Here is an 11501-nt window from a genome sequence, read left to right as displayed (position 1 = left end):
GGATAGAGGAGCCTTGTGGGCTAGAGTCCATGGATTAGAAAGAGTCAGACATGACTTAGTGACTAAACAACAGCACCCTTCATTGTAAATATTCAAGACAAGAGAAAGCAGTATTTCTCTGTCATTTTATTGGATTGGCCAAAATGTTTATTTGAGTTTTCTGTAAGATGGTATGGAAAACCCAAACAAACTTTTTGGCCAACTTATTACTAGGAACATTTCAAACATAATTCTTGATTCTACAATTAGCATCTTACTATATGCTTGCTTTATCCATCCATCCCTCTGTTTATCTGACAATACAATATTGTTTTTTATGCCTACATAGACTTTACTGAAGTTCAGTATTTGTTTATTTTTTTGTGGGATGAAATTTACTTGCAGTGGATGCACAAATCCTAAGTTACTATTTGATGAGGTTTGACAAATGCATACACCTTTGTGACCCCAACATCTCTCAAGATATCAAACAGTACCATCACACCAAAATGTTTTCATCCCACTCCAGAGTCTTCACTCCTATCATCATAAATGCAACAATTTTTCCTTATTGGTTTTGCCATAGTTTAATTTTGCTTCTTCTAGACTTTCACATCAGTGAGATTAGAAATTATTTACTCTTTTGTGTGAACCTTCTTTTGCACTAAGTTTTTGAGATTCGTCTGTCATTACATAGTTACAAGACATACAGTAATTAAGATTCCGGTAGTGCTCACTTCAGCAGCACATATACTAAAACTGGAATGACACAGAGAAGATTAGCATGGCCCCTGCACAAGGATGACATACAAATTTGTGAAGCATTCCATAGTTTTGTGTATACCAATGGCTGATTCATTTTGAGGTTTGACAGAAAACAACAAAGTTCTGTAAAGCAATTATCCTTCAGTAAAAATAATAAATTAAAAAGAGATTTCTATAGTATAAGTCTGTAATTTGTTCTTTTATGGCTTTTTAAAAGAATCTGAGATATGATTAATATAGCATAAATTTACCCCTTTAAAGTATAAAAATTAGTGGTTGTTAGTATATTCACAAGGTTATATAACCATTCAGTTCAGTTCAGTTCAGTCTCTCAGTCATTTCCGACTCTTTGCGACCCCATGAATCACAGCACACCAGGCCTCCCTGTCCATCACCAACTCCCGGAGCTCACCCAAGCTCATGTCCATCGAGTTGGTGATGCCATCCAGCCATCTCATCTTCTGTCGTCCCCTTCTCCTCCTGCCCCCAATCCCTCCTAGCATCAGAGTCTTTTCCGTGAGTCAACTCTTGGCATGAGGTGGCCAAAGTATTGGAGTTTCAGCTTTAGCATCAGTCCTTCCAGTGAACACCCAGGACTAATCTCCTTTAGGATGGACTGGTTGGATCGCCTTGCAGTCCAAGGGACTCTCAAGAATCTTCTCCGACACCATAGTTCAAAAGCATCAATTCTTTGGCGCTCAGCTTTCTTTGTAGTCCAACTCTCACATCCATACATGACCACTGGAAAAACCATAGCCTTGACTAGATGGACCTTCGTTGGCAAAGTAATGTCTCTGCTTTTCAATATGCTGTCTAGATTGGTCATAACTTTCCTTCCAAGGAGTAAGCGTCTTTTAATCTTTTCATCCCAGACTCTGGCAATCATTATTCTACTTTATATCTCTATGGATTTGCCTATTCTGGACATTTCATATCATATTCTCTATTATGAAATTATCACAGTGTTTTGTTTTTCTCCATTCTCCTATTGATATAAACCTGGGTTATTCCCAGTTTGGGGCAATTTTGAGTATCTCTTCTCTGAATATTCAAGTAAAAGGTATTTTTTTGGGTATATGATTTTATTTTCTTAGGCCAATGCCTACATTTAGGATTACTGGTGGATAGTATTGTTATATGTTTAGTTCTATAAGAAACTGCAACAAGTATTTCCGAAGTGGTCATAACATTTTACATTTCCATTAGCATTGTGTGAGAGTTCCAGTTGCTCCACAGGCTCAGCCATCTGGTGTTGGCAATTTTTTTTTTTTTTTAATTTGGGCTATTCTGGGGGGGGGGGGTACAACAATATTTAAGAGGCGGGCAGAAGTTAAGATTCCTTTAGTATGAGGAGCTTGGACAGGAATGTCTCCACAGAGCTCAGAGCTTCTGGGGTTCTAAACCAAGTTATATACATCCTTGTGTTAGCTTTATATTGCTGCCATTAAAAAAGCAATACAAAACAAAAAACTACCACACACAGTGAAGTAAAACAACACATATTTATTACCTCACTGTTTTCTAGGCCCGAAACCTGGGTTCACTCGGCTGTTCCTCTGTCTTCAGTATCACAATGCTGAAATCAACCTGCCAGCTGTCTTGGGCTCTCAACAGGAGGCTCCAAGGAAGAATTCATGTAGGTTGTTGGCAGAGTCCATGCTCCTTAAGGTTGTAGAACGAATGTCCCTATTTCCTTCCTGGCTGTTAGCTGGAGGCCACTCTGAGTTCTTCAGGACCTCTTTTTAGCTCTCATACCTGCCCCCTCCATCACAGGAGCCAGCTGTTGGGGATTATACTCGCACTTGCAATCACCCTCACTTCCCCTTCTACCACAACTCCTCCGCTTCTACCTGGAAAATGCTCTCTGCGCTTAAGAGCTCATGTCATTAAGACCAGCCTGGATAAATCAGGATAATCTTCCTATCTTAGTATATGTAAGCTCAATCACATCTACAGAGCCTCTTTCGCCACGTAATCCAACATGTTCACATGACTCAGGGATTAGGACACCGAGTCTACGTGGAGCAATTATTCTTCAACCACAGTTCCTTTAAGTGACAAATGCCCAGGCCTCTGGTAGATGACAAGCTTTGGAGTCTGAGGTTTCACCTTCCACACTATTACAGTTTTTCCCCCGTCAACATTTTGTCAGCTCTGATAAAATGCTTCTGGTATTTTATATAACCTGATCAAGAACAGCTTAATATGGACTATTTCAGTTTCACTTGGTAGTTTTATGAGTGTTCATAGCATTGGTGTAAGAATTCAATGAAATAACTTTTTTTTGGTTCCCAAAGGAGTTTATTTTGTGTTTATTTTTATACAAGGAGCAAAAATAACATATTAAGTATCATTAAGAACATTTTTCAAAGACTCTGAACTTCCAAGTCAGCAATAGAGAGAAAGAGAGAAGAAAGAAGTTTTAATGTGGATCGCTAAGCAGCATATATACATGTTTTTAAGGCATCTTATTGTTGGCAGTGTTTTTCGTGAGCACCCTATGAAACATGCTGTTTAACCCCGAAAGCAATCTTGTTCATATATCCAGAAAGGATATGAAATGCTTGTGCTGGTAGTCAGTTTCTATAAATAATTGTTTTTTGAGCTATTTAAAGAATATCCCTCAAGACTCACAGTGCCTTGTTGGATTTTTTCCCCATGAAATAGTCGTTATTTAAAATGAATAAGAGAGAATGTATTTTTTTAATTGCAATTTTTGTTAGGGTATAGTTGCTTTATAGTGTTGTGTTAGCTTCTCCTATACAGCAAAGGGAAGCAGCTATACGTGTACATATATCCCCCGCTTTTTGGATTTCCTTTCCATGGAGGTCCCCACAGCTAATTAATGCAAGGAAAAGCATGTGGAATAGTGCTTGCCACAAAGTAACTGCTAAGGAAACTTCACGTGGGCCAGCCACATCACCGTTCCTCAAGCCTCGATTTTCTCTTGATTATGAGGCTTGTGTTGACTAGTCTTTGCTTTCCCGTCTGCCTTCTGACCTGAGAGGCAGACCTCTACATGATAGACCAGTGAGGTCCCCTGCCCACTGATGTTCAGTTGGATCTGGCCCCCGGGAGGAACAGGAGAGAGATTGAAGGGAGAGGGATGACTGAGAGTGGCACCTTATTCTTCTGCTCCTTGTGAGGCCCCATACGAGCAGTGACTGGTCATTCCTCCAAAGCCCACCACCTTCAGAGCTCATGAACCGCAACCACAGGCTGCTGTCTCTAGACTCCTATAACGTGCTTCCCTTTACTCCTCCCGTCATGCTGAGGGTGCGAGTAGCTTCCACTATTGCTTGACTCGTGTGCTGCTCCATCTCTTGTTGATTTCTCTGACCGTGATCACGCCTTCATAAATTATCTCCTCATTAACCTCTCCTGAATTACCCTTCTTATTGTACCAAGTTACTCTACATACTCGTCCATGTGGTGTTGTCATTTTTTTAAAAAATTTAAGCTATTCTGATGGGTCCAGCAATATTTAACAGGCATAAAGTAGCAAAGATCCCTGTAGAAAGAGGAGAGAAAAAATGGAAATGTACTGAACCATTTCTGTAGACCCTTATCTATTTAGAATGTTGCAGTTCCTCGGTTCTCAGGATACATGAACTCTTCACAATTCGAATTTTATTGAGTGGTTAGTTTTGGTAGAAATGTTGAAGAATGTGAAGTAAACACACATCAAGTCTTTGAGAGTCTCACTCTTTCAATGATTCATTCAAAAATATTTAATTGTGAATATGTCAAGGAGAGATGAATGTCTTAGCCTTCTTAGGTCTTCTCATCACCTCCTTTAAAGAAATCAATTCCCTTTTTCTCAGAAATATTATGTCAAGGAAGAGGAGGCATACAATGAATATTTATTATCTGTTGAATGATTTAAACACATCTCTTCACAATCCTTCCAGGAACCCTTAATAGAAGGGATCACATCCTTTTATCAAATGAGGAAACTGAGGCTCATAGAGATAAAATAACTTATTCCAAATTTGCGATGTTACTGAGAATTCAAGTTCAAGTTCAGATCTCTTTTCTCAGTCCTGCACCCTTTCTTTTAACTAGGCTGTCTTTAAGTCCTCAGCTATTAGAATCGGGATTCAGTGACCCTTGCCTTAAAAATCATTATTTTTGTGCAAAATCAGAAAGGGACCTGACACTCAAAGTCACGATGGTCTGGATAAATGAATGAATGATTGGAGCAATGGGTGAATGAATCAATCAAGTTTTTGCAGATTGGTTTCACTTTCGTAAAGAAGTCAAAGAAGTCAGACACAGTCATAGATTAGTGTATAAGGTGGGCAAAGCCAGGCTAGGATATTGACTGGAAATCTTGGGAGGGAGTACCTCCAGGAAGATGAGGTACTTGATGCAAGCAGAGTTCAACAAGCCTCCACTGCTGCCCTTTGAGCTCTTTCCTACTGCCTGGCACAGAATGTTCCCATGGAGAGAACTGCCCATATTTCAGCATTCTTCAGGATTACAGCTGCTGTCAGGTGGAGTGACAAGGATTAGGCTTGTTGTTCTATGGTTATGAAGAGAATGCCAGGACAAGAAACAGTTCTCACCTAGAATGATAGCATCCCAGAAACGCAAGGAGGTTCTCAACGGGAACCGTTCTCCCTTTCTGAGTAATGGCCATATTATTAACATGTACAATGTTTTCTGTAGATTATTGTATTCATGTTTCATTACTCCTGTATGAAGCAAGTATTACTAAACCCACTTACAGATTGAAAAACAGACTCAAAATCCACATGATCCAGGGTCACAGAATGGATAAGTAGCTGAATTGGTACTGAAAAGCAGATAGGTCTGACTTCAAATGCCTTCATCTTTACCCTCAAAACACCATAACGATTAGTTGGATTTATTAGTGCTTTGGTTTAAGCAATATGTTCTATCAATTACTTTGGCGATTCTTATAGAACTTAATTCTCTTTCTGAACACATAATGGTTTGATGAACAGCTTATCTAAAATATATTTCCTCACTGTCTTCTTTGTCATTCTTTTAATTCAAATTTATATTTTCTTTCTCTGAATTCCAAAAGCGCATCTAACTAGCATGGTGTATTATTCAGGGTAATTTAAGTTAAAAAATGGAGGCCAAGTCCCAACCCACAATTTACCTGTGTAACCTTGGGTGAATAATTTCAATGATCTGAGTATCAGCTCAGTCACCTATCAGATGGGGTGTTATTATCCATGTCCAACCTAAGAACAAAGGAGAAAAGGAAAGATATAAGCATCTGAATGCAGAGTTCCAAAGAATAGTAAGGAGAGATAAGAAAGCCTTCCTCAGCGATCAATGCAAAGAAATAGAGGAAAACAACAGAAAAGGAAAAACAAGAGATCTCTTCAAGAAAATTAGAGATTCCAAGGGAACATTTCATGCAAAGATGGGCTCGATAAAGGACAGAAATGGTATGGACCTAACAGAAGCAGAAGATATTAAGAAGAGGTGGCAAGAATACACAGAAGAACTGTACAAAAAAGATCTTCACAACCAAGATAGTCACGATAACATGATCACTGACCTAGAGCCAGACATCTTGGACTGTGAAGTCAAATGGGCCTTAAAAAGCATCACTACGAACAAAGCTAGTGGAGGTGATGGAATTCCAGTTGAGCTATTTCAAATCTTGAAAGATGATGCTGTGAAAGTGCTGCATTCAATATGCCAGCAAATTTGGAAAACTCAGCAGTGGCCACAGGACTGGAAAAGGTCAGTCTTCATTCCAATCCCAAAGAAAGGCAATGCCAAAGAATGCTGAAACTACTGCACAATTGCATTCATCTCACACGCTAATAAAGTCATGCTCAAAATTCTCCAAGCCAGGCTTCAGCAATATGTGAACTGTGAACTCCCAGATGTTCAAGCAGGTTTTAGAAAAGGCAGAGGCACCAGAGATCAAATTGCCAACATCCGCCAGGTCATGGAGAAAGCAAGAGAGTTCCAGAAAAACATCTATTTCTGCTTCATTGACTATGCCAAAGCATTTGACTGTGTGGATCACAATAAACTCTGGAAAATTCTGAAAGAAATGAGAATACCAGACCACCTGACCTACCTCTTGAGAAACCTGTATGCAGGTCAGGAAGCAACAGTCAGAACTATACATGGAACAACAGACTGGTTCCAAATAGGAAAAGGAGTACGTCAAGGTTGTATATTGTCACCTTGCTTATTTAACTTATATGCAGAGTACATCATGAGGAACGCTGGGCTGGAAGAAGCACGAGCTGGAATCAAGATTGCTGGGAGAAATATCAATAACCTCAGATATGCAGATGACACTACCTTTATGGCAGAAAGTGAAGAGGAACTCAAAAGCCTCTTGATGAAAGTGAAAGAGGAGAGTGAAAAGGTTGGCTTGAAGCTCAACATTCAGAAGACAAAGATCATGTCATCTGGTCCCATCACTTCATGGGAAATAGATGGTGAAGCAGTGGAAACAGTGTCAGACTTTATTTTTTTGGGCTCCAAAATCACTGCGGATGCTGATTGCAACCATGAAATTAAAAGACGCTTACTCCTTGGAAGGAAAGTTATGACCAACCTAGACAGTATTTTAAAAAGCAGAATGTATAAATTACTTTGGGTAGTATACTCATTTTTACAATATTTATTCTTCCAATCCATGAGCATGGTATATTTCTCCATCTATTAGTGTCCTCTTTGATTGCTTTCAGTAGTGTTTTATAGTTTTCTATGTACAAGTCTTTTGTTTCCTTAGGTAGATATATTCCTAAGTATTTAATTCTTTTCGTTGCAACAGTGAATGGAATAGTTTCCTTAATTTCTCTTTCTATTTTCTCATTATTAGTGTATAGGAATGCAAGGGATTTCTGTGTGTTGATTTTATATCCTGCAACGTTACTGTAATCATTGATTAGCTCTAGTAGTTTTCTGGTAGAGTCTCTAGGGTTTTCTGTGTAGAGGATCATGTCATCAGTGAACAGTGAAAGTTTTACTTCTTCTTTTCCAATTTGTATTCCTTTTATGTCTTTTTCTGCTCTGATTGCTGTGGCCAAAACTTCCACAACTAAAATGAGCCAAAGAACTAAACAGACATTTCTCCAAAGAAGACAGAAAGATGGCTAACAAACACATGAAAAAATGCTCAACATCCCTCATAATCAGAGAGATGCAAATCAAAACCACAATGAGATACCATTTCACACCTGTCAGAATGGCTGCTATCCAAAAGTCTACATGCAATAAATGCTGGAGAGGATGTGGAGAGAAAGGAACCCTCTTACACTGTTGGTGGGAATGCAAACTAGTACAGCCACTATGGAGAACAGTGTGGAGATTCCTCAAAAAACTGGAAATAGAACTGCCATATGATCCAGCAATCGCACTCCTGGGCATACACACCGAGGAAACCAGAATTGAAAGAGACACATGTACTCCAATGTTCATTGCAGCACTGTTTATAATAGCCAGGACATGGAAGCAACCTAGATGTCCATCTGCAGACGAATGGATAAGAAAGCTTTGGTACATATACACAATGGAGTATTATTCAGCCATTAAAAAGAATACATTTGAATCAGTTCTAATGAGGTGGATGAAACTGGAGCCTATTATACAGAGTGAAGTAAGCCAGAAAGAAAAACACCAATACAGCATACTAACGCATATATATGGAATTTAGAAAGATGCAAATGATAACCCTGTATACGAGACAGCAAAAGAGACACAGATGTAGAGATCAGTCTTTGGGACTCTGTGGGAGAGGGTGAGGGTGGGATGATTTGGGAGAATGTCATTGAAACACGTATGTTGTCATATGTGAAATGAATCACTAGTTCAGGGTCAATGCATGTTATAGGATGCTCGGGGCTGGTAAGCGGGGATGACCCAGAGGGAGGATAAAGGGAGGAGGGAGGTGGGAGGGGGGTTCAGGAGGGGGAACTTATGTAAACCCGGGGCGAATTCATGTCAATGTATGGCAAAACCAACCAATATAATATTGTAAAATAATTTGCCTCCAATAAAAAATAAATTAATTACAAAAATAAAAAAAATAAAAAGCAGAGACATTACTTTGCCAACAAAGGTCCATCTAGTCAAGGCTATGGTTTTTCCAGTGGTCATGTATGGATGTGAGAGTTGGACTGTGAAGAAAGCTGATCACCGAAGAATTGATGCTTCTGAACTGTGGTGCTGGAGAAGACTCTTGAGAGTCCCTTGGACTGCAAGGAGATCCAACCGGTCCATTCTAAAGGAGCTCAATCCTGGGTGTTCATTGGAAAGACTGATGCTAAAGCTGAAACTGCAATACTTTGGCCACCTCATGTGACTAGCTGACTCACTGGAAAAGAGTCTGATGCTGGGAAGGATTGGGGGCAGGAGGAGAAGGGGACGACCGAGAATGAGATGGCTGGATGGCATCACCGACTTGATGGACATGTGTCTGAGTGAACTCCGTGATTTGGTGATGGAGAGGGAGGCCTGGCGTGCTGTGATTCATGGGGTCATAAAGAGTCGGACACGACTGAGCGACTGAACTGAACTGAACTGAACCTAGTTCAAGGGACTTTGGAAAATCAAATTAGATAATGGATGTGGAAGTGGTTTGTAAACTATAAAGTGCTATAAAGATGGTGTGGGTTATTTCTGTGTGTGTTCTTTCTCCATCTCCCACCGATCCTATGAATTATGTAGGACAAATATGCTCACCTAACTGGAGGCAGGAGGAGATTGAAGGCAGGGGGAGAAGGGGACAACAGAGGATGAGATGGTTGGATGGCATCACTGACTTGATGGACATGAGTTTGAACAAGCTCCAGGAGTTGGTGGTGGACAGGGAAGCCTGGCGTGCTGCACTTCATGGGGTCACAAAGAGTTGGATACGACTGAGCGACTGAACTGAACTGAAATATGCTTATTTTATCTGTGGATTTCTTCCTTCCTTCCTTCCTTCCTTTGCATTTCCCTCCCTCTCTACCTCCTTCCTCTTTTCTGTTTCTTCAGCAAACCCCCTTTTTAGGTCTTACTGTGAACTTGGCATGGTGACACAGCACACAAGGCTGGTTAAGGCATTTACAAACCTGTCATAGAGCAGCCTCCAACTAGGCACCAAGAGTAGACAGATATGTGATGGAACCAAGGGAGAAGAAGTGGAACAGCTGAAGAGACAAGCTGGAACCCTCAGTTTCAAATCCCAAGACAGTGACCTCTCTATCTATTTACAAGATTCATCTGGGAAAATTACCACTTCGAAGCCAATGTTTCCAAGAGCAGAATCTGGCTTAGAGGAAAAAGAATCCCCTGAGAGTCCACTGAACATGTATATATGCAGAGAATCATGATGTCTTTTCATGTTCCCCTATGTACCTTTATGTCATATATTGGAACAAAAGAACTAGAAAAATGCTTTGTCCCAGATCATAGAACTAGAAAATGGCATATCTCTGTCCCTACTCCAGGCCAGCTCTGTTTCAAATGTTTAAAGGCAGAAGCATCTTTAAGCAATACAGAAGTTAAGGGAAAGCAACAGTTTAGATTTGATAAGCTAGTAGGGTCTGTCCTTCATAGTGTTAGGGCCTCTACCCTTTTATCTCTGCTCTGTTAATACAGCCTGGGATGACTGTTAATATGACCATTTAACCAACGTTTCCCTTCTGTGGAGCTATTCCATTTGGCCTGTCTGGGGATGAATTGCATAGACCTGTCCATGTCCTCTGCAATTGTCTAAAGCCTTCTCTTCAAGTTGAACAGAAACTCACTTCGGCTCAAAGGAACAGCCTATGGAAAATTCCTGACACTGTATGTTCTCGTAATTTTTGGAACACTGTAAATATTTGAGTCAGTAGATCCTAATCCATAAACACAGCTGTACTTAAAAAACCCTGATGGAGAGTTATTACAATTTAAACAATTGGGTAACAAAACAAATCAATGTTAATCATTTTCGTTTTCTAAGGACAATGGACTCAGACTTCTCATAAAACTGACATGATGAGCTTTGCAATTGCATCCACAAATAAACTTACAAATGCTAAGATAAACCATTCTCAACTTTTAAGAACATTATAAAAAGAAAGTGAGGTGGGGGAGGGCCAGGAAAGAGAAGAAAAACAAAACAATTTTGAGCAAGACCAAGACTCTCATAGCCATATTTCACATGAGGCCTCCAAAGATAAACATGAAGGGAGAAAACCCTCTCTGGGTTTGCCGTTTCTCAGTCTGAATTACATTATCAATTACCATTGTTCAGGGGTTATTCTTGTTTCTATCAGGGCTACCTTTGGCTCTCTTCAGATTCTTTGCTGTAATTTATAGAAAGTACTCAGAAGAGTCAATTAATTTCCAGAAGATATGCTGAGCTCTTACTTGTCAAGTATTATGGCAGGTACTGAGGTTGACGTGAAGAATTAGAGATAGCCCCCAGCTTCAAAAGGATTGTAGTACAGAATCAGAGACCAAAACATTGTCATACATGAGCTTTTTGATAAGTGAATAAGCCAATGTTTTGCATGAGAATGGGGGAACAAAATACAAAGACTTTGGAGGACATTTCCAGCTGGAAATGTGTTTAGGTGTTTAGGGATAAGGTTGGATGACCAGTGGAACCTCCACGGAAGAAGAGACAGTTATGCTGAAGATGTAAAAGTAAGCATAGTTTGGGGTTGAGGGCAGGGAGGAATAAAACCAGAGGGAGTTTTTTGATCAAAAGAGCAGCACCAGCAAACAAAGTCAATCCTTTGGCTCAAGTTTAGGGAAAATAAAGGACACCAGGGGCT

The 11501-nt window shown here is 40.0% G+C and overlaps 1 non-coding gene across 1 annotated transcript; it reads left to right on the top strand.

Annotated features, from left to right (window-relative positions):
- Positions 1-708: 708 nt before the first annotated feature.
- LOC129557683 (U6 spliceosomal RNA) lies at positions 709-815 on the top strand. Its single transcript, XR_008686275.1, has one exon. It is a non-coding gene; the product is annotated as a U6 spliceosomal RNA (small nuclear RNA).
- Positions 816-11501: the final 10686 nt, after the last annotated feature.

Source organism: Moschus berezovskii, chromosome 7, assembly GCF_049115385.1.
Source record: "Moschus berezovskii isolate FMDL1 chromosome 7, NW_MosBer_1.0, whole genome shotgun sequence".
NCBI lineage: Eukaryota > Metazoa > Chordata > Mammalia > Artiodactyla > Moschidae > Moschus > Moschus berezovskii.
This window is presented reverse-complemented; position numbering and strand designations above follow the sequence as displayed.